General features: G+C 44.3%; 4 long non-coding RNA genes across 4 annotated transcripts; 1 reads left to right on the top strand and 3 right to left on the bottom strand.

Annotated features, from left to right (window-relative positions):
- The first annotated feature begins 1,644 nt into the window (after positions 1-1,644).
- Positions 1,645-7,676, top strand: LOC134168478 (uncharacterized). Its single transcript, XR_009966570.1, has 2 exons — positions 1,645-3,109; positions 5,008-7,676. It is a non-coding gene; the product is annotated as an uncharacterized LOC134168478 (long non-coding RNA).
- Positions 4,481-11,711, bottom strand: LOC134168475 (uncharacterized). Its single transcript, XR_009966568.1, has 4 exons — positions 11,521-11,711; positions 10,688-10,816; positions 10,213-10,363; positions 4,481-4,617 (listed from the first exon to the last, which is right to left on the bottom strand). It is a non-coding gene; the product is annotated as an uncharacterized LOC134168475 (long non-coding RNA).
- Positions 11,712-15,833: 4,122 nt separating this feature from the next.
- Positions 15,834-17,366, bottom strand: LOC134168473 (uncharacterized). Its single transcript, XR_009966567.1, has 2 exons — positions 17,297-17,366; positions 15,834-16,673 (listed from the first exon to the last, which is right to left on the bottom strand). It is a non-coding gene; the product is annotated as an uncharacterized LOC134168473 (long non-coding RNA).
- Positions 17,367-17,949: 583 nt separating this feature from the next.
- Positions 17,950-19,998, bottom strand: LOC134168467 (uncharacterized). Its single transcript, XR_009966566.1, has 3 exons — positions 19,832-19,998; positions 19,169-19,345; positions 17,950-18,051 (listed from the first exon to the last, which is right to left on the bottom strand). It is a non-coding gene; the product is annotated as an uncharacterized LOC134168467 (long non-coding RNA).
- Positions 19,999-25,177: the final 5,179 nt, after the last annotated feature.

Below are 25,177 nucleotides of genomic sequence, written 5' to 3'. Positions count from 1 at the left end.
TACGGGCACGTCCGCTCGGCAGCGCGGAACCCGCCGCGCTCGGTCGCCTCGCGGCCGCCGGTACAAAACAACGGAGCAGAACGGGACGGGACCGGACGGGTCTGCGGGACCCGGCACCGCGTTCATCACGCCCCCAGGCCGGACCGACCGCCCCGCCCCTCGCCCTCCTCACGTGCTCCGCGGCTGCCAATCGCGTGCATCCACTTCCTGCCTGGCCGCCCGCCTGCCGGGCAACTCGGTTGTCATAGCAACAGAGCGCCGGCCCGGTTGAGGCCTGTTGGCGCTGCCGGGCCCGGCCCTTCGGCGGGGGTCGGCCCTGCCGTGGTTTATCGGTTTGCCAGTTTACCAGTATCCTTCCCTCTTATAGCCCCCGCCCAAAAAGTGTTTGGGCAGACAGGCCCCCGGACCCTCACTCACCCGGCATAGGCTGCCCTGCCGCTCGTGGGCCTGCTCCCGCGAAGGGCCTGTCCCGCACTCCCGTTAGCTGCTCACCGGCTCTCGCTCTTCGGCCTGTGCAGCCACAGAGGTGTTCCCGCGCTGGCACCCCGTGTCTCCACACGACCGCGTGCTCATCTCTGTAGGGACCTATATATATAGCTGCATATATAGGCATCCTCTGAGCAGCGATTGAAAGTGTGAACGGCCCGAGCCGCGGGAGGCTGTGCCCCCACCTGCCCAGAGGAGTTGCGAAGGAGGGGAGAAGCTGCCTTTGTGCCCCTGGCCCCAGGGGAGGCCGCCGCCCTGATACCTGCCCCTCACATACCCACTGCCTGCCCTGCCCAGCAGCCCTGTGCTCGACGCTCACTTCACACCAGTAACAGTTTGTGTGCAAAGACAATGGGGCCATCTGGGCTGTGGTTACAACCACCTCAGTCCAGCAGAAAGGCAAGCGTACCTGAAAGGAGCAGCCTGTGCCATGCCTCGTTCCAAGGCCTGCGTGGCTGCCTGGCAGCTCAGGAGCCAGGGCCACTGAATGTGAGCCTTCTGTGCCCGGAGTCTGCCCTATTTGGTGCAGACAAACTGCTAATGCCTCCTCTGGAAATGAACAAGTTGCAGTGGTGACAGGGCTCCCTCCTAAACCAGGGACCCAGATCCATGCGGGCAATAGTGACTGTGGTATCCTAGGCTCCCGACAGTAGAGGACTCACAAGGAGACTGTACCAGGGCCAGGGAAAGCCCCACATACAGCAATAATGCTCTGAGTTGGACGCAGTCAGAAAAGACAGATGAGTTGATACCTACCTCTCTCACTTTAATGTGGTCCTATATTTGGGATATACACAAACACTGCTGCACCTCCAGTCATTACACTGGCAAATCCCTGCCACTGTGATTATTGTTTACAAACTCTTCCATCTTACAGACTGAGCACTACTGGGGACACTCACTCTCTACAAGATGATTTATAAATATGTGTCTTCTGCCGTTTTTATATAGAGAAAATACACATGGGTCAGTCAACTCCCCATCCTTTCTGGTGTGCCAGGACCCCCGCAGATGCTTATACACCTAGGATCCGTGTAGCCTCCCTCTTCTCACAGCTAATCAAGCAGCCACTGAAGATATTGCAGAGAATGTAGAATTCCCAAACAACTCAATTCTACACTGTTCGGCTCATAGGAACCGCACCTATGTCCTATCATTACACTTGGAGGGTGCTTCAGAGAACAAGCTGTCCATTAAACATCTCTCATTTCAGTCATACCCCAAAATACATAGGTAAGTAGGAGGGTATCACATACAACGCTTTGATATTACACTCATAAGTACATGAGTGTTACTTCTGTTGCTGTGTGACTGCTGTAGATGTGTTTGCTAATTACAGATCTCAGAGCACTCTGCCGGATGCAGTATAATTGCAAATGTGGCAATCCAAAATTATAAAAGGAGGAATTTGACTGAGCAATAAATGCTGTAGATGTATGTATATGTGAAGTTCAGCATGACTACACGGGTCATGATTCAGCCACCTGTCAGATCCTCCTACTGGTTATAGTCATACTAATGAAAAGTCACATCCTTTAGGCCACTAATTGTTGCTGTAAGACATTGCAAATTAGTTTGTAGCTTGCTCTAATATTGGTTTTACAGTCAAAATCAAATCTGCCTTTCTACTGTTTAACTACAGTTGTAGCTATTTAACTGTTATGCCTCATGTAGTATTTTTAATAGTTTGTAAAGTTTTAAGCTCACTTTAAGCATCATTTTTTTTAACATCTCATGAGATATACATAGGCCCAACTTCCATGAAAATGCTCTCTCAAAGCACTTAATGAGCCAAATAGTAAGTGCTCAGTTTTCCATTACTTCATAGTTCTTAGGAGTTCAAGAAAATGCCAGATATAGTCTGAAAACCATTTACCATTAAAAAAAAAAAAAAAGGAAGTTCTAAGGGATATGATTACAGTAAGCCAAGTCTGGTTTGCAGTCCTACTCTATGTGACTGCACAGGAGATTTAAAGGTCAACTTCCCCTCCAGTCAGATCATTTCTGGACCCAGAGAGCAACGGGTATATTTGAGATACATCCTTCAGGTCCTGCTTCACTTCAGACAATGGATGGTTTCCCTTTTGAGCACATAGATATATAACAGATCAGAAAAAAGCGAAACAGGAAACTAAGAATTATTAGAGAAATCTAATTATACAATATTTTATGTACAGTATTAAAGGCAAAGTAAGGGTAAGCATCCCAAACAAATTCGTGGACTTAGTGTGTCTAAAATGTCTAAAACTGGCCTTGAACTCATAACTTTCCTCCCAGTCACCAACCAATGAGCACTGTATGAATAGCCGGAAAAGACATGGCGTTGGGGCTTCAACCATGGGAATTCACTTACACATCCTTGGAGACTTTTTGAGAACAATGACACTACTGAAATGCATTTCTGACCTCAGAAACTGAATATCAGGTTAAAAAGTTTGAAAAGCTTATGGCTGCATTATGCATCACACGAAAGCAGGATTAGCTTAGAACACTAACAGAACTTTAACTGCACCCCCACTGCCAAGTACAGACCAACATGTGCTTCCAGGAGCACCAGCAGGGACAAAATCAGGATTCTGATCAGTTTGTGTCTGGTGGTTGATTATCTTCAGTGCCTAGACAGGTAAGAGCTTTGGCTGCAGTACCCATGCCATCAAAGCAGCTCTAGCACATGCAATCTCCAGTGTTGAAAGCCATGAGTTTCAGTGGCAGGCTCTTTCCCAGTGGAAACCTTAGTAGGGCCACTTGCCTCTTTTTCCTGAAATGTGTCAGACCTTTCTTCTCTTACAAACCCTACCCACATGTGAGGCTTGGCTCAAACTGGCCACTAGGTTTAAAATAATCCCTACTCGAGACAGCATGACACATAAACCTTGCTCATGTAGAAATGAAGTTTTTAAACAAAATTAAGATAAACATATGGCTGTGTTTCCTTTCAGAACTTCAGCCCTTTAGCCTTTTGGCACAGTCCCTGTAACCTGGGACAGAGTGTATTTTAGGTCATATCCCCAAAAGTCTTTTCAGCTTCAGCTGTCAAAGAAGTAATGTCTGATGCAGCAGATCAGGATTCCTGTGATTCCTGGAGACAATTACTGCCTGTTAAATGACGTGCTATAACTGCTTTTGACATGGCTGTTGTGGTATAAAGCCACCACACTTGGGAGAATATTACAGCCAAAGGATGAGGACAATGAGAAATAGACTAAAAGATACAGTCTGCAATGAAACAAATTTAAAATGTGTTAAAAGAGAAAGTCTGCAAAGAATCAACTGTAATGTAATTGTCCCCAGTAGTAATCACTTTGGAAAGAACTTTAAAGTAGAAACAAATACCACAAGAACTAATAAATTCCTACAAGTTGTCACTGAAACTGAGAGAATAAAACAATGTAATTAAAATATCAGTAGGTTGTAAAAGTTTAGTTTTAGGGGTTATAACCATTTTGCGTTTGGTTTTTAATTTGTCAGTATATGCACATAAGTGGGTCTAGTTGAAGAGAATTCATCATAATCCTTTAAGATACCTATAACCACAGCAGTAAGAATAGCTTGAGAAAATTTTTTCTGCGCTCTTGCCAACTTTTGTGTTACCACCATTAACTTCAGCCTCTGAGTGTGTCTTTAGCCCTATTCATCTTTATTTAGCAGCTAGATTTAAGTATTTTAATACCATCAGACCAAACTGATTCAAAAATTCATCAAAAACACCCAAACTCCATGCCCCAACCTTACAATTTCCAGGTAACACAGCTCATTATATCATGCCGAGATATCTGAGTGGCATTAAGGCAGTGCTTCCGGTGTTCCACCACTTGCTTTGTTTCATGCTGATCTGAGAGGCAAGAAGACTTTGGTGGTGGGAGCCACAGAGGAGGTTTTGTTCTCTGTTCATCTCCAATTCCTCCACAGAGCTTCTCACCAGCATAATTCTGAACAGCCTTTAAGCCTCTCTGTTACATTTGGGACTTGCCTCAGGATCAAAGAGAGGAAAGTAAATTAATCTCATCTTTTTGTTTTGAGTCCCCAAGCACAGACTGTCATATGAAAGTCTGGCAAGATGGGAAAAATAACAGTAGAAACAGCAGGATTTTAGTTTTCTTTCTTTGAAATGCACAAGCCATGGTCCTGGAGCTAAATATTTTGAAGAGAGTAAATACACATAATGTAAATCAACAGGTGTTAGACCCTTGTGTTTGCTAACTTACACGGATTTATCTTTTCATGCAGCTCCTACCAAACCCCTCTATTGCTTAACTTCACTACTAATTGGCCTTAAAAGTAAAAACTATATAGCTATTGTCATGTGCTTACTTTCTAAATCCGCTTTTTGAAATTAGTAAAACAACATCCCCTCCATGTGTGCTCTCAAATTGCTTTATGTTCCAAATAGTACTTTCTCACTGGCGACACAGCCAAGACTAAGTTGAGAGGGAATTATGAGAACAGTGGAAAGTTTATCTTCCTCACCAGAAATAATTTCCTGTATTCGACACTTTGTTGCTAAACCTTGTTTAGATACAGGAGATTCCTTTAGTTGAAAGCAACCGGGCCCCTGTCCTGTGCTCCTGCTCAAGTTCCCTGGGTCACATGGAATGGCTTGTGCCTTCTTCACTATTCTGGCAGCAGCAACAGGAGCTTAGCACCTCTCAGGGTGGAATCTCTTCTTTGCTACTCTTCCAGAGACTGAGGTCTAGCAGTCAGGCCTTCTTGCCAACAGAAATTAAGCCCATCCTACATTTCCACAATTTGCTTTGGAAACAGTAACTTGTATGATCTCTGTTTGGAGCAACTCTTAAAATGACGTTTCATAAACCTTTTATACTTCTTTAGTAACCAATCTGTGATGTGTAATTAGATGCCAGTTCCAAAAGAGAACAGTGCTGTCTCATCTGAAGTGGTGGCTGGTGGTAATGAATATAGAATTATGAAGATAGGCGCATAAAGGTTCTGCTTTACAAGAAGAATAACCACCTGTTTTCTATAAATGCCAATCTAAGAAGATACCTACTCAGTAAGATCACAACTGTTAAGTTTCGTTGCATCAACACCTGACTAATCAGACAATAATGCACTAAAAAGTAAACTATCTACTTGCGAATAGATCACTAATTTCTGAAAGAGAGAAATTATTCTCTTTTACATATAAGATCTTTTCTTTGGCTGTAATATTCATTCCAGACTGGAAGCAGTTTTGGTTGGGTTTTTTTTTCAGTATCTTTTCAAGGGGATTGTGCAGGTTCACTGATGAATGCTAACATTACACAATGTTTACCCAGTACTAAGCTTGATGGAAACATTAATCAGAAAATATATAGGTTTACAGATTATAATGAAAGGTTTTGTAGCAACAGCAAGCCCTGGCATTCCCTGAACAGAAGCTAGAGATGTATGTTTGCCAAGAGAAACAGCAAGATGTGGCCAACAGTAGAAGGCTTTGAGAAAATAGAAACACAAGAACTGTTTCCAGTCTAGGTCATCTCTCGCCTCTCAGCACTCTCAGTTTACTTTTGAGCAGGTATATCCAGAAGCTGTACCCCAATTACTCATTGCAGTGATCCAACAGGAATCCAAGCACCCCTTTTATATTATTTCTGTTAATTTCATTGGAAAGAGAGCGCATAACACTTGGAAAGATATTTAGAGTTTTGCAATGCTGTTTTGCTATTGCCAGTGGTTTGATCTATCATGCAATAATTGCCAACACAGTTCTGTGCAACTAATTGCACTGAATTAATTGCTGGTGTAACTCCATCTGGTAGGAGTTCGTGAAGTTCAACTTCTGATGCCTCCGCCAGCCCTGTTTACTTTCCCTATCACAGCAGCTGGGTCATAGTTTAGCACTGTACCAACAAGTTGGTGGCACATCGCAGCCAGCTCCTCCCAGCTCAGGCAGCTCTCATTTAAGGCAGGACTCAACATCCAGAGCCTTTGCCCACACATACTTCCACTGCTACTGGCTCCTCATATGAAGTTTGTACCACAGCCACCTTTTGCCCAGTTTTCCTGCATGGCTGGCTGCAGATTTGCCATCCTGTTCGGCCTCTCAGGCAGATCTTCAGACTTCTCAGTTTCAGGCAGTGCTTATCCTCTGTCACATTAGCACACATTTCACAGAAGAGTCCAGCATGTCTTTTCATACAATTCATACAGTCCACCACTTCCACAGGTAAAGCAGAGCCAGCATCCTTCCAAAGGGCCATCTTGTAAATCTCACCTTGCAAGTATAGCTGCTGCACCTCAGAGAACTGAGACAGTGAGCACATTCACAACACATTAGAGAATTACTACAGCCACACTGCCACGTGTATTGAAATTACACGCAACTTTCCACAGGCACTGTACATGAAAAGGATAATTCATTTATGTAGAGAAGTGATTACTTTGCTGGAACAAGTCGTCCTGCCTATAGTTCCACCCAGGCTAAATTAATACCACAGCTCCTACTACACTTATGAGAGAGTAGGGCAGGAGAGTAGCACGTTAAATACAGGGCAATGCTTAATGTAACCACATGCATGGTTTACAAGAGAAGTTGCCTATCATTTACTAAAGCCGTGAGTTGGGGTTTATTAGGTAAATGCCAGAGCTATTGCAAAACTGCAATGGCCTTGTTCTAAACATTTTAATTGCATAGTTGTTAGCCAAAGCCCTTCTAATACATTGATGGCCATTTAGTGACATATACTACATATTAATAGTAAAAATGGAAATAGCACTGAACAGAATGGGTTGCACATAGTCATCAGGACTGATTTTTCAATACAGAAATATGAAAATTACCCAGATTCAGGTTTCATTGGTGCCCAACTTTTGCTCTTTTTTTACCTTTTTTAGACTAAAAAAGTATTCCCTAAAATTTCAGTCATTAGCTGCTGTCCTGTAATTGTATAGTCCATAGTGAAGAATGCCGTGGCTTACCTCACTTGTTGGCAGGGTCACTAATAGCAGTCCTGGGCCCAGCTCCACTCTCTTCATACACCAAAATTCCCCAGAGAAAGACCCAGCCTACATGTCTCACCCCAAGCATAGTGTTTGTAAGCTTTACTGTACCTAAACCAAAACAATTTATTTTCAGGACCCTGGCATTCTCTAAAAGTGAGAGCATAATAGCAACTAGAGAAAAAAAAAAAAAAGAGAGAGAATTAAAAGCTGAGCACTGAATGGCCTGATTGTACTTCACTGTGTAAAAATTATAAATGAAAAAATATCCATGCCTGGCAAATGCCATCAGTGGTGAAATCCTTGGCCCATATACAAAGGTCAACTTCCCTTCATACAGAGGGAGGTAGGATTTCAATTCAGGCTATATTGGGTAGTGCTTTCTTTGCTACTCTCACACCAGATCAATTGTAATTGTAATCCTATGGTTGATTTATTCTTGTGTTGTATAACATTTGAAGGGGAAGGGAAGCTGACATTTGTTCAAGGGTCGGGTCTCAAACAAAGGTAATAAAGTACAGTATGTACACTAAAAAATAAAAATTGCAGTAAGTTATGAAATAGCTTATCTTTGTCAATTAAAACTTGAAAGTTAGAGAGATCACTGTACATATTTATAGCAACATCAATCTTTACTTAATTAGGTTAGGTATCTTTTTTAAACTAGTGATACAGTTAGAACATTGTAGCTGTATCTGCGCTTATATTGCTTTTGGCTCCTTCTGGATTTCTTGGTTAATTTATTTTCCTTTTAAGTTGTTTAACTGAGTTCTTTTCTTTGCACAAAACATAAGCAGCTTCACTGTCTGGAAGACACAGAGCCCAATTGTTCTCCTGCTTACACCAGTGCAAATCAGCAGTGATTCCACCATTCTATAGAATTACATCAATGTAAAGCTGACGTTGTGAGACAGCTATCAAAGCCCTTGTTTCAAAGTTAATTGTTTTTGCTTAAAAAAAAAAAAAAAAAGATGAGAACAAAACACATTTGTTCTCCTTCTCAACTGAAATGTCAAAGAAGCGCTGCAGTTTGGCATCCAATCTGTGTGGGATTTGCACACACAGATCACATTTCAAAAACAGGGCCTAGTCACAACCCATCATGCTAAGAGGCCATTTCCTTGATCTGATTTTAAGGAACGGGAGGCTTTTCCCCCTGTTTATTTGCTGCCACTGAGATGACTTTTTCCACTGTCCAGAGCCAGTAGCAAACTGTCCTCAGCTGTCAGCAATAAAGCTCCAGCAAGAAATACATGGCCCATTTAAGGCCATTCCTCACTTTTGCTTCACCAAGACAATCACTTTGCACATTTAATGCTTTCAGATTTTTCCTTGGCAAATGAAACATCCATCATACCAAGACTTTCAATCCTTTTTTGTTTGTTTGTTGTTTTTTTTTTCCTTTTTCCTCCCTTCTTTAAATAAATAGATAAATTGCTTGTGAAAGGGACTGAGTTGGGAGCAGGGAAGAGGATACATTCACAGAGCTCCTCTGCTCTGAACTGCCTTAGGAGGCAGCATCCTTAGGGTTACTCTAACTTATGGCAGATACCTTCCTGCCATAAACTGCGTGAAGTCATTTCATCTGCTTCCTCCATGGATCTGGTCACTGTAGCACTGATTCTTCATCACTGCTTTGTTATGAATCTTCTGCATTCACCTCCCTTATGTCTGAAAAACTGGAAGCCAGCTGCTCATTGCAATGGAAACTTGCCCTGGTGACAGCCATCCGTTGCCAAAGTGCAGTCAGTCATGCACAGCAGAGGTGAGCCAGGCTTGCATGGACACAGTGGCAGCTCAGCACTGAAGTTGCTGCCAGAGCATCTGTGAACCCTACCACCACCACCACTCACATTATGCCACGTACTCACTGGCTGCTACCTGGCTGCTCCTGTTCCCATTTCCCTCTGCAGGTTTCAAGCACTGTTCCTTGTTTGCACTGCAGAACTTCCCCTTCTGATAACAGTCTCCTCCAGCTGAACAATAGGCACCCAAAAGCTTTACCTGGCAGCATTTCCAGGTGGTTGTATAACATTGGATCAACAATACTTGTACAGCATTAGCAGGGATTAAACCCGCGCTCCTTACACAAGCCAGAGCCACACGTTTTAATTGACATAACCTGCCCCTCCCTCAAACAACTTTCATCAGAAAGTTCAAATTCAGTGATTTAGAAATTACATTCAAATTGAGGTGTTGGCCTTTTTTGCATCATTACTCAAACACCAAAAGCACCATGGGTGCTTTTTTATTATGTATTATCTAGCAAAGCAGTACCCTGAAAATTATTTCTAAAATAAAGCACTTGAGCTGCCACAGCATGCACAGAACCTACAGTTTATGTCGAAGAGAAAACCCAGATTCCCTCATGCTTCCTGGGATGAGTGAATATATATTTTTAGTAGTTACAAAGAGCAAAATGGGCATCGCATCAGAAACAAGGGGAAAACACACTAAGTAATAGATCATAGAACAGAATGATTTGGGTTGGAAAGGACATTAAAGCTCATCCAGTTCCAACCGCCTGCCATGGGCAGGGGCACCTTCCACTAGACCTGATTTCTCCAACCTGGCTTTGAACACTGCCAGGAATGGGCCAGCCATAGCTTCACTGTGCCAGTGCCTCACTGCCCTCATAGTAAATAATTTCTTCCCAATATCTAGTCTAAATCTACCTCTTTCAGTTTAAAGCCATTACCAGTTGACCCTCAAACCCAGGGTCCTCACTGATCCCCCACGCTCTGTCCTTACCCACAGTTGCTAGGAACTGCCAAGGGCAGCACTGACCTCCCAGCTGTGGAGTTGGAGAATCCTGGGTATGCAGGTGTGCATTTCTTCTCTCTTTCAACGGAAGTTAAACAGCACTTCCTCCTCCTAAAGTATTTGTGCGAAACTCCCAGGCCATGTACCGTGTCAGCTATCATAAAACCAAACTTACCTGAACTAAAGAAAAATCATGGGGGGAGTAGAAACTGAACACCTGCCTAGCACACATAGAAACTGTAGCTCTACATGAGGATGACGGACATGTAGTTTGATTATAAACTTCCTCCACTAATAGCCAGAGCAGATGGTGGGGACTCATATCCCAACTGACACCTTCCCCTTTGCCCCAGGACAGTCCTGGGGGGTGACAAACAGCTTTGTCAGGACGTTAAGGTTTCATGCCAGAGGTCTTCAAGGAGGCTGAACCCCCAGAGGAGATTGCCAGAAGTGGAACACTGGCTGCTTTATTCACAGGAGTGAGAAAGGCAGTATTTACCTACTGAAATAGTTGTAGTTTAATTATTTCTTTTTCATGGCACTTAGAGTCTCTGTTGAATAATGACGATCCATTGTGTGCCACTTGCAGCAGGCACAGAGGAGGAAACGTTTCCATAGAGGTTGTATCCTGGAAAGGCAGGGCAGAAACATATACAGGGAGGGGAGCTGCAATGTTCATACTTTAAAAAATAATACTAATTAAAAAAAAAACACCACTCATTATTCACTATTTGTCATGTAGTCAAGAAATTTATTAAAACTCATTTCCATCCTGATCATACTGCAAACGAAATACACAGTGAATGTTAAAAATAAATGAGTAGCTGTGATTCTTGGTGTTTGCGATGTGGTAGCGTAAGTATCATTTGTCATTGAAAGAAGACAAAAATAAGAAAAACCATTAAGGTCAGTCAGAATACAGAGTGCAGAAATATAGGCAGGAAATGAGGGTTCACAGTAACCACTGGTGAGGAGCTTCACATTTTTAGTCAATTGGTTATTTTAATCTGAGGAGATAGTTTGCAGCTACACTCACTCACTTTTGGCAAAGGAGCAGTCATTACAGTACACTTGTATTTCATTGCATGAAAAGACAGGGTATTAAACATGTCTAAAACGCCAGTGAACCTTAGGAAAAATGTGTGTTGCTTGGGATACTCTGTCCTCAACAGTATTGTCAACATGGATAAATGCAGAATCACAATTAGAAAGTTGTTTTAAATTATATTGTGGATTTTCAAAAAACAAAGAAAACAACTAAAAAAACCACCTCACCCCCCACCCCAAACCCCACCAACCAAAAACAAAACCCCAAAACAACCCTGTCACAACCTTTCCCATGCTGGCTGCACTCGCAACCCTCTCCTTGGCAGCAGTTCCATTGACTTCACTTAACTCCAGCTGCCTCTGAGGTCGGTTCCAGGTTCTTTTCAATCCAGTCAGGAAAATCTGAAATACAAGTGTTGCAGTACAGTTTGCTAACTTGTAAAAGACCAGAAAATCTGAAAAATTAATAGCAAAGCCTATAAAAAAGAATGAGGAATAAAAAATACATTACTGGAGAAACAGCCCTTTTCCCTTTGCTGCTCTGAGTTCAAACACATGCGCGCTTTTGCGTTAAAACCCATTAAACCCACTGCCTTTTCCATCTTTTCAGATTCGGATTTGTCATCAGGTGTTTACACATTACTTGAAGCACAAGCCTTCTAAACGGCCTCTTTTGGTTTATATATATTATCTGCTTCTGCTGTCAGCCAGAGGGAGATGTATCACCAGCAGGATAATATATAAAACTAAGTGCTGTCTTGCCAAGGAGTGTAGAATAATATTCTGATTTTTATAGCACCTTTTCTCTTAGGCCCACAAGGCACTTTACAAGTAAGATTGAATTAAACTTGTCAGCACCCTGTATGGGAAGTAAATATTTCTTTCTCTATGTTGGAGAAGAGAAACTGAGGCATTAAGTCCCAAACAAAGCATTTAGCTGCGTGCTTTCAAGCTCTTTAAACTTCTCACATGATTTAATTAAGCACATACTCAAGTGTTCTGCTGGAATAGTGCCTAAGAAAGATGCTGTAACTACACTGCCAATTTAGGCTGCAGCTGGGAAAACACCACAGGTTCCCCACCACTCACACTTTAACAACAAAGACTGGTTTTTGTATGCTGTTTTCCCTAAAAATAAGGTCACATCTTCAAGTCTCACCTGTGTGGTGTGTTATCACCTGAGCCTGGATGAGTTGTGGAAGGTAATGTGCCAGCAAGAAACCTGGTTTGCAGGGCTGTGCAGGACACCAAAACCTTTGTGACTGCTGCTTGTCAGTGTGCTGCAATGGGGAAGTGTGGCTTACTGTTGGACAGTTTGGTGTTCAGAATGCCAGGCTGCACTGTTTTGATAAAGCACATTGATATGAGATGCTTGAACACGTCAGCATACAGTGGTATTTCTGGTCTGTGAACATTTTTGATGATTCAGGTTTCTGTCTCTGGTTAAAACCCCGTGCAGCAGGACGCTGAACACAGCTCAGCTCTGTTTAGATCTAATCACAGCCCTGCCACGACATCCTACCACAGCTCAGAGGCAGCTGTCGTGTCTCAAACCTGCTCTTTGGTGTCTTTCTTCAATCCTGTTTTTCCCAGGTCTGCCTAGCTTACCTCTCATCACACTGATATGCCTTTCCATCTCCAGTTTGGCTGCTGAAAGTTCAAATGGGATCTTGGGGTTTAGTTAGGGCTGGTACTCTGAGACAGAGGGCTTGTGGCAGCTGCTCCATACCTAACCACACAGCACTTCCGCGCTGAAATCCTTACAAAACTGGCAGTAAACTTAGATCCAAGTATCACGTGTGTCCTATTTACTCCCTCTTTCCTAAGGGTAGGCTTCCAGCATAACACTGCTTTCCTAGAAATACCTAGAAACATCTGCCCAAACCGGGGCTTTATTCTGCTGGCACACATGAGGCTGCCCCAGCCCCAAAGCGTCGCCTGTCTGTGATGCACCTCATGAAGGACCTGCACTCCCCCAGTAGTGCCTTCCTGGATCAGAGACAATATTTTTCTTGCAGGGCACAGTGAGGCTACAACAAACAATGTGAAAGAAACATCCAGGTTCCCAAATGAACGCTAAGCTCAGGAAAAAGGGACTGAATGCTAATGTGATGTCAGTAGAGGATTACATGAGCACATGCCCCTGAATATGAGATAAACCTCATGTTCAGGAGCATGATGATGAGGGAGCCTATCCCTAGATGAAAGCTGAGGGTTCCCTCAGCATTTCAGATGCTGTCATTCTATTTTTCATCACACCAATGACCACAGTAACAGCCAAATAAACTTTTCTATCCCTTATTGCATGTGGGTTCTTGCAATTTAGTGTTTGTCAAGTGAGGTGCAATGTAGAAGAAAAAAAGTGAAGCTTAGGAGAGGAGCAACTTAGAGCCTTCTAATGTGTAGTGCTATGAAAAAGCAGGGCTGTATAACTCTTCAGGGATTTTAAATCTTTTTTTAATACATATCCTCATACTGATGACCCCACATAAGCAAGCCTGACACCAAAGCAACCCTTTCAAATTAATACATACATAATATGTCGTTACTAACATTGTATATACTCTAATTAAAAAGATAAGGAACATATAATTTGTCAGTTGTGGATGACACTTTTCATGAGCTGATTGCCATAGGTAGACCTCCTTTAGAAGTGAGTGGAGCTGAAAGAGCCACCAATACCCAGCTGATAGAAAGCCCACTGAAGTTAGTTGGAATTGAGCCTGATTAGTGGCAGTCAATGTTGCCACTAATTTCCCCCTCCAGAGGTGCAGGCAAACTCCACCAGCTTGAGAAAACTATAACTAAATCCAAATATTAACACCAGGAAGTAAACCCTCAAACCTCACAACATTAATTTTCAATGAAAAAGAGCTACAGGTGATGGTATTTGGAATGTTTTATGTGCTTGCTGGTTCTGAAGTTTTTAGTGCTTACCATCATGAGATTTCTTTGATTTTCACAATAAGCACAAGAGATTGAAGTATCCTCCCAAGTGAAAGTACAGTTCTACTTGTGCACTTCTAGCTGGTGAAGCTTTAGGGAAAGGTTAATTTTGTGAGACTTCTGAATAGAAATAGAATATAGGCTCATTGTTAGGGATATAAACTCATTGCAAAGTTTCCATATCTGGATCAGAGGAGTTTGGATCATACCAGGTATTACTAAGAGGAGTCTGATAAAACATCCGATCCACATCCAACCCCTTTTCCAAGCTCTCTGGCAGAGCTGGGGCTGTGGCTACAGCCCATCCCTTGCATCTTACACTTGAGATTCAGTGCCTATTTGAGCCACTCACAGGCAGATGCTGCCCCAGCTCCACTCCCGGCCCCGCACAGCCATCTCCTTCACACATCCCTTTGCCTTCCCAGGAGGAGCTGGTGGCAGGCTGGGAAGTAAGGCTGGTAGATGGACCTGCTCCCAATCCAGGGGTCAGCTTCACCCTCCAGGGCAGCTGTTGGGCTGTCATCACATTTTGCATCCCCAAGCATAGAAGCCTTTTCTGTTTGGAAAGCATCTCACATCTCCTCACTACTCTGAATATTTGTGCTTCCCCAGGCACCTTTGCTGTTTCTATCTCCATTGTTACATGCACATCATCTGCATGTTCCTATCCAAAACAAATATGCAAAGTCTCCCAGTACCTTTGCAAAGCCATCCAACCAAAGGGGCCAGTTCTGCACAAAAAGGGATGATGAAGGTTTTTCCTTGTTGTGTAAGGGAACACTTCAAACCACATTTTTCCTTTGGGCTTTCATCCAGAGTATTTCCCAAGAAGATTACTTATCTTGTTTATTCACTCTGGGACTCCAGTGATCCAGACAAGTTGGATAACAGGAGAAATCAGCTCTGCTGGTAACTTCACACTCCCTTACCACAGCGTGTAATTCTCCAAGGACAAGAGGACAGATCACCAGAAACCACTTGTACATGAAAGAGTTCAAGCCTGGCTCTCAGAGGAGGTTCTGAGGAGGCCCCTAGGTTTTGGGTTGTGATGCCCTGAAGATGAACCATGGGTTTGGGGTGGCGACTCCATATGCTTTTCAGCATGACACTAACCTTCATGTGCATTACTTGGGGCCACGCTCTTCTGCAAAACTCCAGATACTTTGTATATCCTCATATACTCCATGGATCAGGGGTGTACTGGCCAGGGCAATACAGGCAGCTCTGTGAAGGGTTTCCCCAAAGCACCTGAGCCATGTGCTCCCTAAGGTGCCTGCCCATTCCCAGCATGGCTGGGCTGTGTCAGGGTCTCGCCCTTTCCAGGCTGCCGAGCTGAACAGCAGAAAGGGCTGGTGCTTTCCAATGTGAATCACAACGGCTCATTTGCTATTTTCAGTGACTGCTAAGAATATGACAAATTTTCTCTTATTCTGGTGAATCCAGCAACCACACATTTTTTCACTACCATAAACAGTAATGTCCAATCCAGGATTTAAATTAGATCCAGGAAACCTCTGCTGGCTTTTCCTGTATAAAAGAGGGCTTTTAAAATAAAAAAGCAGTTCAAATGTGGCCTTAGAGTCCCAAACTGCAGCCCCGGGTCTGTCATAAGGAGAAGTGTCAAATATCACGGATGTTTGTTTAAAAAGAAATTACTAAAGCAACTGTTATTTTAGAAATATACTTGCACATTTTATAAAGAGTCAGAGGTCAAAACACAGACAAATGGGGATCTTCATGGAGCCAGGGTTTCTCACAGAGGGCTGTAGCTAAAGGGTTGCAGCGAGGCAGGAGAGGGGTGCTCTGGGCTGCAGGCAGAGCTCTGCCCCTGCTTGCCTCAGGTGCCACCCAAAGGAACAGCAGAGGATTGAGAAGGGCCAGGGGGATTGAAAATACAGGTGGATGGTTTTGCCACTGGTTAAAGCTCATGCTCACCCATTTGGTATGAGCCCTTCACGTGACATAATTTGGAGAGGCATCCCTCAGCAGATTTTGATCCATACACTGCAATGAGGCTGGGAGGTGCAATGGATATGCAGCACTCTGGCAGTACTATCCTTCAGTCTCAAGGCTGGAGGCCTTGGTCTTTCCCTTGACACCCTGGGATGCTGCCCAGTGTGTGACACACTGGGATGCTGTTTCTGTTCATTCTTTCTGGCACACTTAGGAGTGCACTGAGCTGCTGAGGTAGCTAAACTCTGAATTGGCACAGAAAAGCTCCCCAGATCCATATGGACAATGTCTCCAGAAGGCTGAAGGAGAGGAGGACTGAGCAGGTAACGTGTGACAAACCAAAGGTCTTTGATAACCAACAGAGACACCTCCCTCCTACCTGTTAGGGGCAGGACTGCTCCCAGGGCTGAGCCCACATCCTTCTCTGTCCCTGCAGTCCAGGCAGACAAGGTTGAAAGGAGCAGGCAAGGCAACACCGAGGGCATCCTGGCTGCAGAGGACATGGAAGAGCATGAAGAGATCACACAGCAGAAATGGCCCTGCACACATCAGAGTTGGAGGGAAGAAAAGGTACTTGGTGTAAGCCCCATGGATTTGCCCAGAGAACGCAGCAGCAAAGCTGCAGCTGCTGTCAAGAGTTAAAAACCCAGAGCTAGGAGAAGAACAGTTGTGGCAATGGAAGATCTTACACACAGTAGGATGTTTATGTGTAAGTATGCCATAATCTATAAATTTTCATATATGTAAATCCCTGATTACACATGGAAAGAAGTCCACCTGGGAGAAAATATTTAGGAACTGCTACTAGTGATGTATTAGATGTCAGAGCTCACTTGGTGGTATCTGGGAGAAGGATTGGCATTAGTATGTAGCAGTGGTGAGCTGGAGTGGATGCACATCAAGCATCTAGCAAGAGCTTCCTCTGCAAAGCTGTCACACCAGCACTCAAAAAAATCAAATGGTTTTCTCCCAAGTTTAATAAGGGAGAGACTGTGAAAATAGTCCATGGAGTGCCAGCAACGAGTGTGGCTGCAGCCAGCTTGGGAAAGGAAGGCTAGGGAATGAGAGTCCAACCTTACTGCTTCACCAAGAGCTATGCAGGAGTGCAATAGGGACTAACACAGGACCAAGAAACGGTATGGACCAGGCAGGCAGAACTGACCTCACAGCCTGTATGAAGTGCAAACCACTTGTGGGGACAGTCTTATTTGGTACCTGACTTTGTCCAGCTGGGTAGGAGACAGCCATGGAGCAACAGGTCAGTTCCGGTGGATGGCTGCTACTGCTTCCTCTTCCTTTCAATACTTGATTTCTTTCTGTTGGTGATGCATTAACGTTTTCCTCAGAGGAAAACTATGAGGTGGTCAGTGAGCTGGGGAACCTTCAGGGCTTCTCCTTCCCACTATACTGACAAGGTCCCTCACAGTTCACTGGGCAAAAAGTCTGCTTTGCCTAAATAGTTGCTTCCTTATCCCTAACTTGGAAAACTGGGGACTTGTGCACACTTCCACTTGCCAAACCTGAGCCTGAAATAATACTGCAGCTTGTTTTGGCTGCTTTCATGTTCCTGCAAATGGTTTAATATTTTGCCAATGCAGTAAATCAGAAAACCTTCATCTGAACCCGTGCTCACCTGGCAGCAGCACTTGTTCGCATTCTTAGACATTTGCAAACCAATGACTGGCTTGTAACATTTTTCCAATACACTCTTGAATATTTTAATTACTTTCTTTGATGCTAAAATTGTTTTACCAGTGATTGGGAAAGCAGAATTGAGCAACAGTACCCAAAAATCTATATTAAAATAGCAAACTACCTTGTAGTCTCTAAAGCACTTGGAACCAATCTAAGATTTTTGGAGCCTGTGTAGCAGCATGTGCTAGTTCCTATGTGGAATTTCCATAGTTCCTCAATTACCTGGAAAAAGCAGCCATTTTAATCAAAACCCTAAGGGTAGATGAAATCACGAGAAAACACGAGCTTTATTGCAATGGATATTGACTGTAACTCATTAAGATGTTAAGGTATTGACATCCCATTTGATGAGAAAAATGTCTGATAGCGACTGTACATAACTGTGTTAGGGAGAATGCTGGTATCAACACATCATAATGAGTAACTAATGATGTCTGTGGCCTAACGAGGTGATTAAAGCAGTATCCTTTGATCTATGTCACTGGCTTGATTTAATGCCATGCCAAGATTGAATCTCTGCACACCGCTGGGGAGATTCAAGTAATTTGAGTAATTCACTGGCCTTGTCCCCGCATCGCTGGGGACATCTGTGATGAGCACAGTTGCTTCTGTAGCCAAGTCACCCCAGGCAGCACACGCTGCCAGGGGAGAGGCGGCTGCTCCCTGCTTGCCCGCAGCCCTTTGCAGGAGTCACCGCTTCAGGGCAGGGGGCTCATGCAGCGTCCTGCCATTGGCCTTCCTTTTCCCTTACAGTCCCTGCTCCTCACAGACCAACCACTGGCAAATTTGGAAAGGATGCTTTGCTACCTTTTGCTACCTGTGCCAGGCACAGCAGGGGTGAGTCACAGTACTCTAAGCCATAGGACTTTGTGCCCAGCACATGTTCAAATCACCATCCTTGTCCACCAAAAGAAAAACTTAAGTGCAGTTCTATGAGTTGGCAAGAAGATTGCCAGGAGCCCAAACCTGCAAGTGACATCAGAGATGCAGAACCTTTACCCATGGTCACAAAGTGATGTAGCTTGGCTACTCACTGCCAGTTTAGATCCTGCTTCTATTTTCAAACACCTGAAAACCTTTTCACCCTTACAGGGAAGGACTCATTAACCTTCTCATACACCTTACAGCAGCTCTTTCAAGCAGCCCTGCCTACCTGTGCAGACAAATCTGGGCTAAGCAGTGTTGCTCTGGGGACACAGCTGCTAAGTTTTGGGCTGTGCTTTGTTCATAAGGATACCAGAACAAAAGAGTAGCCACCATCTGTCAGACTAAAGGTCCTTCTGTGTGACCAGAGGGACAACATTGGGTGCCCAGGACAAAGCACACAGCAACAGCTCACCTCTGTACTCTTCCTGCTACCAGCCCTTTTGAGTTGCTGTCCTGAGCTTCATGTGATTTATGTGTCCGTAGCCACTGTGGAGTTCATTCACATGAGACATTTATATTTTGCATTGCAGTAGTTCTTCCTAATGAAGCTGATAACAAGGATTAATTCTTCCTCCGGATCATCTTTAACCTAAAGTGATTGTTAGTACCAAAAGCATAACTGAGAATCAAACTCCAGACACCTCCCTTGCACAGGAGATTATTTTGCTTGATGAACAAGCAGGTTTTTACAAAAGGCTTTTTCCTGTACATCAGTTAACAGTACCCGGCTCCCAGACACACGGGTGCGGTATTGCTGTCTCCATCCTGCAGCGACTGTCGCCCAGGGAAAGCAGCAGCCCAGCTGCCCACCCAGACACTGGGTGCTCTGCAGCTCCTCTTCCCGCACCGGTGCCCCAGTGGGGAGAAAACTGCTCAAGGCTTGTCCCGGCACAGCCCTGGCCTTCGGGCAGCCCCAGCAGAGCCATCCCTTGTCCTGGTACCTGCCGGGAGCCCCCTCCCCACAGGGGTGTTCCCTGCTGTGGCTCCCATTCCCGCAGGCAGCACCTCCCTCCTCCACCCCCCCCCCCCGCCTGCCTCACTGGCCTTCCTCCTACTTTAGGCTTTTAGCACTTACTGTTAATTTATAAGGTTGACAGCGGCACTGGTCCATTCACACAGGGCACCTGAGCCACTGCCCTGCACATCCAAACACAGATCCCTGAACACCTTAACTCCGAGCACAAAGCAGCCCATATTTCCCTCCAAACATGCCAGCCCGCCTTCCTGAGGGGGCCACAGCCCATCCCTGGCAGCTTTATTGGCCTGGGTTGATCACCTGCAAATGGGCTGCAGCTGATGCATCACCCTGTGCTGCCACCACGATGGGCCTTATGCCACGTAAGTGGGTGAAGGCAGCACCCAGCCACCACTGCTTTCTTCCTCACTCAAATGAGAGGGAAATATGGGATGGGAGGTGAAGAGAGAGGTCACTGCCAGGGACCTGCTGCAGCTGAGCCAGGCCTGGAGAATGGTCCCCACAGCTGCCCAATGGGCTTCAACCCCTGTGGCATCTCCATATCACTTTGTCTAGAAAAAAGCACTTTGCTGTGTCCCTGGAGGTGTTTTTCTTCCCTGGGTGAGGGTGCTGCACACAGTAGGGTATGCTGGAGCCCTCACTTTGCACTGTGGCCCTGGCCAGCACCACCCCACAGAGCTACCAACATGACTGAGTGCCAGATATTCCCAGGCTTGGCCTAAATTACGCTACAGAGAGCAAATCCCGCAGGCCCTCCTGTGGACAAAGGACATTCCTGGCTTCCCATCTCCCCTTAGCTTTTGTTCTTGCCCTGGATGTGGGTTGCTGGTGATGCTTTGGTTTCTGGTGCGGTCTTGGGATACCAAGCCCAAGGGGAGCCCTCTGAACGGATGCGCTCAGTGCCTCCCTCAGCTTAGCAGTAAAAAGAAATTGCACGTCAGGGCAGAAGCTGCAGGCGCTTCCAGAGATAAAATATTGTCAGTAGAGTCCAGACCATCCATCAGAATAAATGTAGCTGATGCCATGATTTATGGGACAAAGATGAAGGTTTAATCCTCCTCTCAGCAGCACAACCTGATTTGCCACAAAACCCTGTTAAATTTTGTGGCACACGCTCCATCACTTCATTAGGAGATAGAGAGAAAGCGGTTCAATGCATTGCTGAATCTTTTACGGCTGGGGACCCTCCTCCCACCACTCCCGAGTGATGGGTAATCTCTCTGATCAGATCCCCGGGAAAAGACCCCGTGGGATTACAGAGTGCGGAGGCATTAACAACAGTGACAGGAAAGGAATACAATATCCCTTTAAACAATTAAATATTGATCCTTGTGGCCTGAGGTGGACTCCATCACACAAAAGGAAACACCTCAGTGAATTAGTTTGGCGCCATCCGTACCCTAGCACGGTACAAAGGAAACCGACATTATTTGCTTCACTTATTTTCTTAATGTTTTTTTCCCCCCTCAATTAGAGAAATGCACCTGATGTGAGCCGCACTCCCCTTTCCACTGCACTCCCCTTTCCACACGCGGCACGCGCTGCCCTGGAGCGTGGCGGGAGCTGGGGTGGGGGCTGCAGAACTCAGCATGAATGGAAGCAGGGAAGAAGACAGAGCCCCATGAAGCCAGGGTGCTGGTTTGTGCCCCTCTCCCATGACCCCCTGGGGAGAGCTGTACATGGAGAAACAAAAGAAGGCAAGAAATGTCTAAATTTAAAGTGCTGGAAAATCCAACCTTTTATTTACTACATTTTTGTGACTACATAAACGCTGAAACATTGTAACGCTGAAACATTGTAACACTGAAAAGCATGATGACATCATCACTTGCTTTTTTCTTTTTTTTTTTAATCTTTTTCCTTTTTTTTTCCTTTTTTTGTTGTTTTTTCTCTTTTTTTTTCTTTGCTTAGCAAACACAGCAGATGATATTGCACGGCATAAAGTGAGAACAGTAGCAAAGCTTAAAAAAAGTAACTGAAGGAAATCTTAACGCAGTACAGGAGATACTCATAACCAAACCAGAATAATGCCTAGCGCATTACACTTGTCATCGCTACACACAAAAATACAGAAGAAGAAGCGCTTGACTAAGAGAGAGAGATTGAGGAAATATCAGCAATCAACCGTAATTAGGTACAATAATCACTTAGTCTGAAATGCAGATGCAACGCATAAACTACTACTGCTTCCTAATGGGCAAACTAAAAATGACAGCAACGTCGTTTATCAAAATCTTCGCTTGGTTTCTTTATTTCTTTTTTTTTATTTTTTTTATTTTTTTTTTTCTCTTTTGGTTTTGTTTCATTGCTCTGGAAGAACAACTCCCTCTTGCTCTTGGAAGAATTCCTACCTCTACGGATCTGGGACCTGTGATTGTCTCTGGCGCCCTCTTTGCGCGGCAGCGGATGGAGCTAACAGGGAGGCGGGGGTGGGGGGGGAACGAGGGGGACCCAGGCTCCGGCTCAGCTGGGACTGGACTGTGGGCAGGGGTTATGAAGACAACTACCAAAGCAAGTAAAACACAATGGTTTAACGTTTATTTTCATTTAATACTGTTGTTTGGGTCAGACTGCAAAACTAATGTGGTTCCATGGGGAGGATGAGATAAATGCAGAACAGGCTGTGAAAAATCAAAGTACCGGAACAGGAAAAGAAACCATGTCTTCCTAAGTACGGTTCTGTCCAGTGCTCGACGGCTCATGCTGGATTTATAGACTAATACTTTGCCTCCCCCCTCTATGTGAAGCATAACTCATTGCACGGCATTAATTTAGGTATTAAAAACAGACATTTAGCCAATGCTTACCAACAGACCATTTAATGATCCTGCATTTCAGAGCGTCTTTATTGTCCCATTTCAATACTTGAAGTACAAAAACGTATCTAGAAAGTGTAACTTCTGACCAAAAGCTCAAATCCTGCCCTTGTCCTTCCCTCCCTCAACCCCTCTGCTATCTCCCCAAAGGAAACCAAGGTACACCTGGAGCTCAGCTACCATGTGGGGAAAGGAAATATTTACAGCCATCACAAACCATGTCAGTACACAACATTTAGTTGAAACAGAACCTATTCTTTACGCAAATAAAATACAGGTGAGTGGCATCCTATTTCTGTGCCATGATGCCATCATCAGCTTTGCAGAATTATCATTGTCATTACTCCTTTTTTTTTTTTTTTGCTTTTCAACTCAAAACTGCTTTTTCCTCCCTCGAGCTGCGGGCACCCAGGGCAGACCAGCACTGGTCCCAGAGGGATGCTGCACAGGTCCCTCCCCACTCACCGGCAGCCAGGGCACCGGAGGTCTCCCGTGGTCCCTGAGCCTGGATGCAGCCACAGCTCCCAGGGTACTCAGCAGCATCCATGGACCTGACCCATCCCTGCCTGGGCCCTGGCTGGGGAGCAGGGACACAGCGGTGGCCCAAGCCCTCGAGCACTCACTGAGCCAGGATGGCTGGCACAGTCCCGTTGCCTGCTGCCCCTTGGACATCCCCCGTGCATTCCAGGGAGGAGAGCCCTGGGTGCTGGGGGGCTGGCGAAGGCCTTTCCGTGAGCAAGGCTTCCAAATTCAAGTTAGCTTTTCTCCCAAGGCGTACGCCCGCTACTTGCGCTACCCGTGCGAATGGCGAAGGAAAACAAAAACTCAGCAAAGTCTCTCACAAATGCCAGTGCTTTTAAACATTAAACGACTTTTAAATTCTTTGGATGTGTGGGTCTCACCCACAAAGCAACCTCTCTAGAAAAAGACAAATAAATTAAAGGAAAAACACACTAATAATGCCTTTCTGCTTTCTAAGTGACAAAAGTACTACCTTGAAACACTCATTTTGGCATGTACAAGTTGGGGAGAAAGGAGGCCCGGGGGATAACCTGGCAGTGTTTGTAACACGGGTGGAAGTGCATGCCAAGACGAGGCTGAAGATACACCCTGCAGTCAAGAGAAGCACTCTCCTTCAGTTCATCTCGGCATCAATAATGAAAAGATTGTAACATAAAGCTTTGGCCATTTTTGAATCTACTATATACATTTTTTTCTTTTTTTTTTAAACTACATAGTCATAAATTAAAGCAGTGATTAAATAAGCGTATACAAAATGTAATTAAATTAAAGTCACAGCACATTATAGAGAAAAAATAGGAACCATTTATCACAGCAGAGAATATCTTTTTTTTACCCTGTGAAAAGAACATCGACTAGCAAACGCAAAGCATCCTAGCTGAAACAAAAGAAATCGAAGCCACGTTTCCCTTTCTTGCATTCATTGCAAACAGCAATCTTTACCCACTTTGAAACATTCCCAGGAATAAGATCTTCCTTGAGTATAACAGAGAAGTTCTGCCAAAAAAAAGAGGAAAAAAGAAGAAACCCAAACCAAACGATATAAAAGGAACATACAAACAAAACAACCCCTACAAAATAAATAAGAATTATAAAGCTTTTTTTAAGTAACCTTAACAATTATCAAACTAGTAAGTTCTGCCTTATCACATAGACTCTCTATACAACATAACCCTAAAGATTTATTACTATGAGGTATTTGGAGGAATTGGTAAAAGCGATGCACGGCCTGTCTGGGCTGAGGGACTCAAGCTGCTTTGGGGGAAAGAAGAGGGAACCTTTGGTTTGTCAGCAAGAAAGTGGAAAAAAACATTTTCCTTTGGTATCAAAGAAAGTTTCATTGCATGGTTGCACGGCAAAAAGCACCACGGTGAAGAATTATTCCTTTTTTCATTAGTGGCCTTTCTAAGAGGCTGAGGTATTCAAAGAGTATAAGGTGAGAGATAAAGAGGTCAACAGCGGTTTAACACTTTGGTTCAAGCAAGGCACTCGTCCTATGAGTTTACAAAGTTTGCAACATGTTTGCCTAGAGCTTTATTATTATTATTATCCTTATCATCATCAGTAGTAGCAGTTGTAGCAAGAGAAGTATTCGTAAGGTTATTAGCATTACCATTAAGAATGAAGACAAGGTTACGCACTGAGTGAAGGTGAGGAGGAGGGTCGGGGGTAAGAAGGAGGATGAGTTCCCTTTCCAGACTGAGGCCGTGCATGAAAAATCTTTGGTATTCTTTGGTATCATCAATGTGATTAAAATCACCAATGGAAATCGAGTGAGGTAGCGTCTTTGGTTCACACTATAAATAGTAGATCTTTACACACTTTTTTTTTCTTTTTTTTTCTTTTTTTTTTTTTTAACACGTGGAAGTAGCTATTCCTTACCTTTTGCTTCTTTGTCTTTAGCAAATAGTTACCAAATGTATTGTAAAGCTAACCACACCACAATAATAAACCAGGAGGCTAAGCAAAGTCTCAAAATTAGCCCCTGGGCCTTTGAATGCACCCAAACGCAGCAAGATAGAAAAGGGTAAGTGCTTTCTCTTTGTTTGCTAAATGCATAGTTATCATCCTTATGTACAAAGGAGGAGGAAGAGGAGGAGGATAGGAG

This window comes from Pezoporus occidentalis, unplaced genomic scaffold (genome assembly GCF_034315485.1).
Source record: "Pezoporus occidentalis ecotype Australia unplaced genomic scaffold, CSIRO_AGI_Poc_V1 ctg11, whole genome shotgun sequence".
Lineage (NCBI taxonomy): Eukaryota > Metazoa > Chordata > Aves > Psittaciformes > Psittacidae > Pezoporus > Pezoporus occidentalis.
Note: the sequence above shows the minus strand (reverse complement) of the source record. Positions and strands in the feature narration are given on the sequence as shown.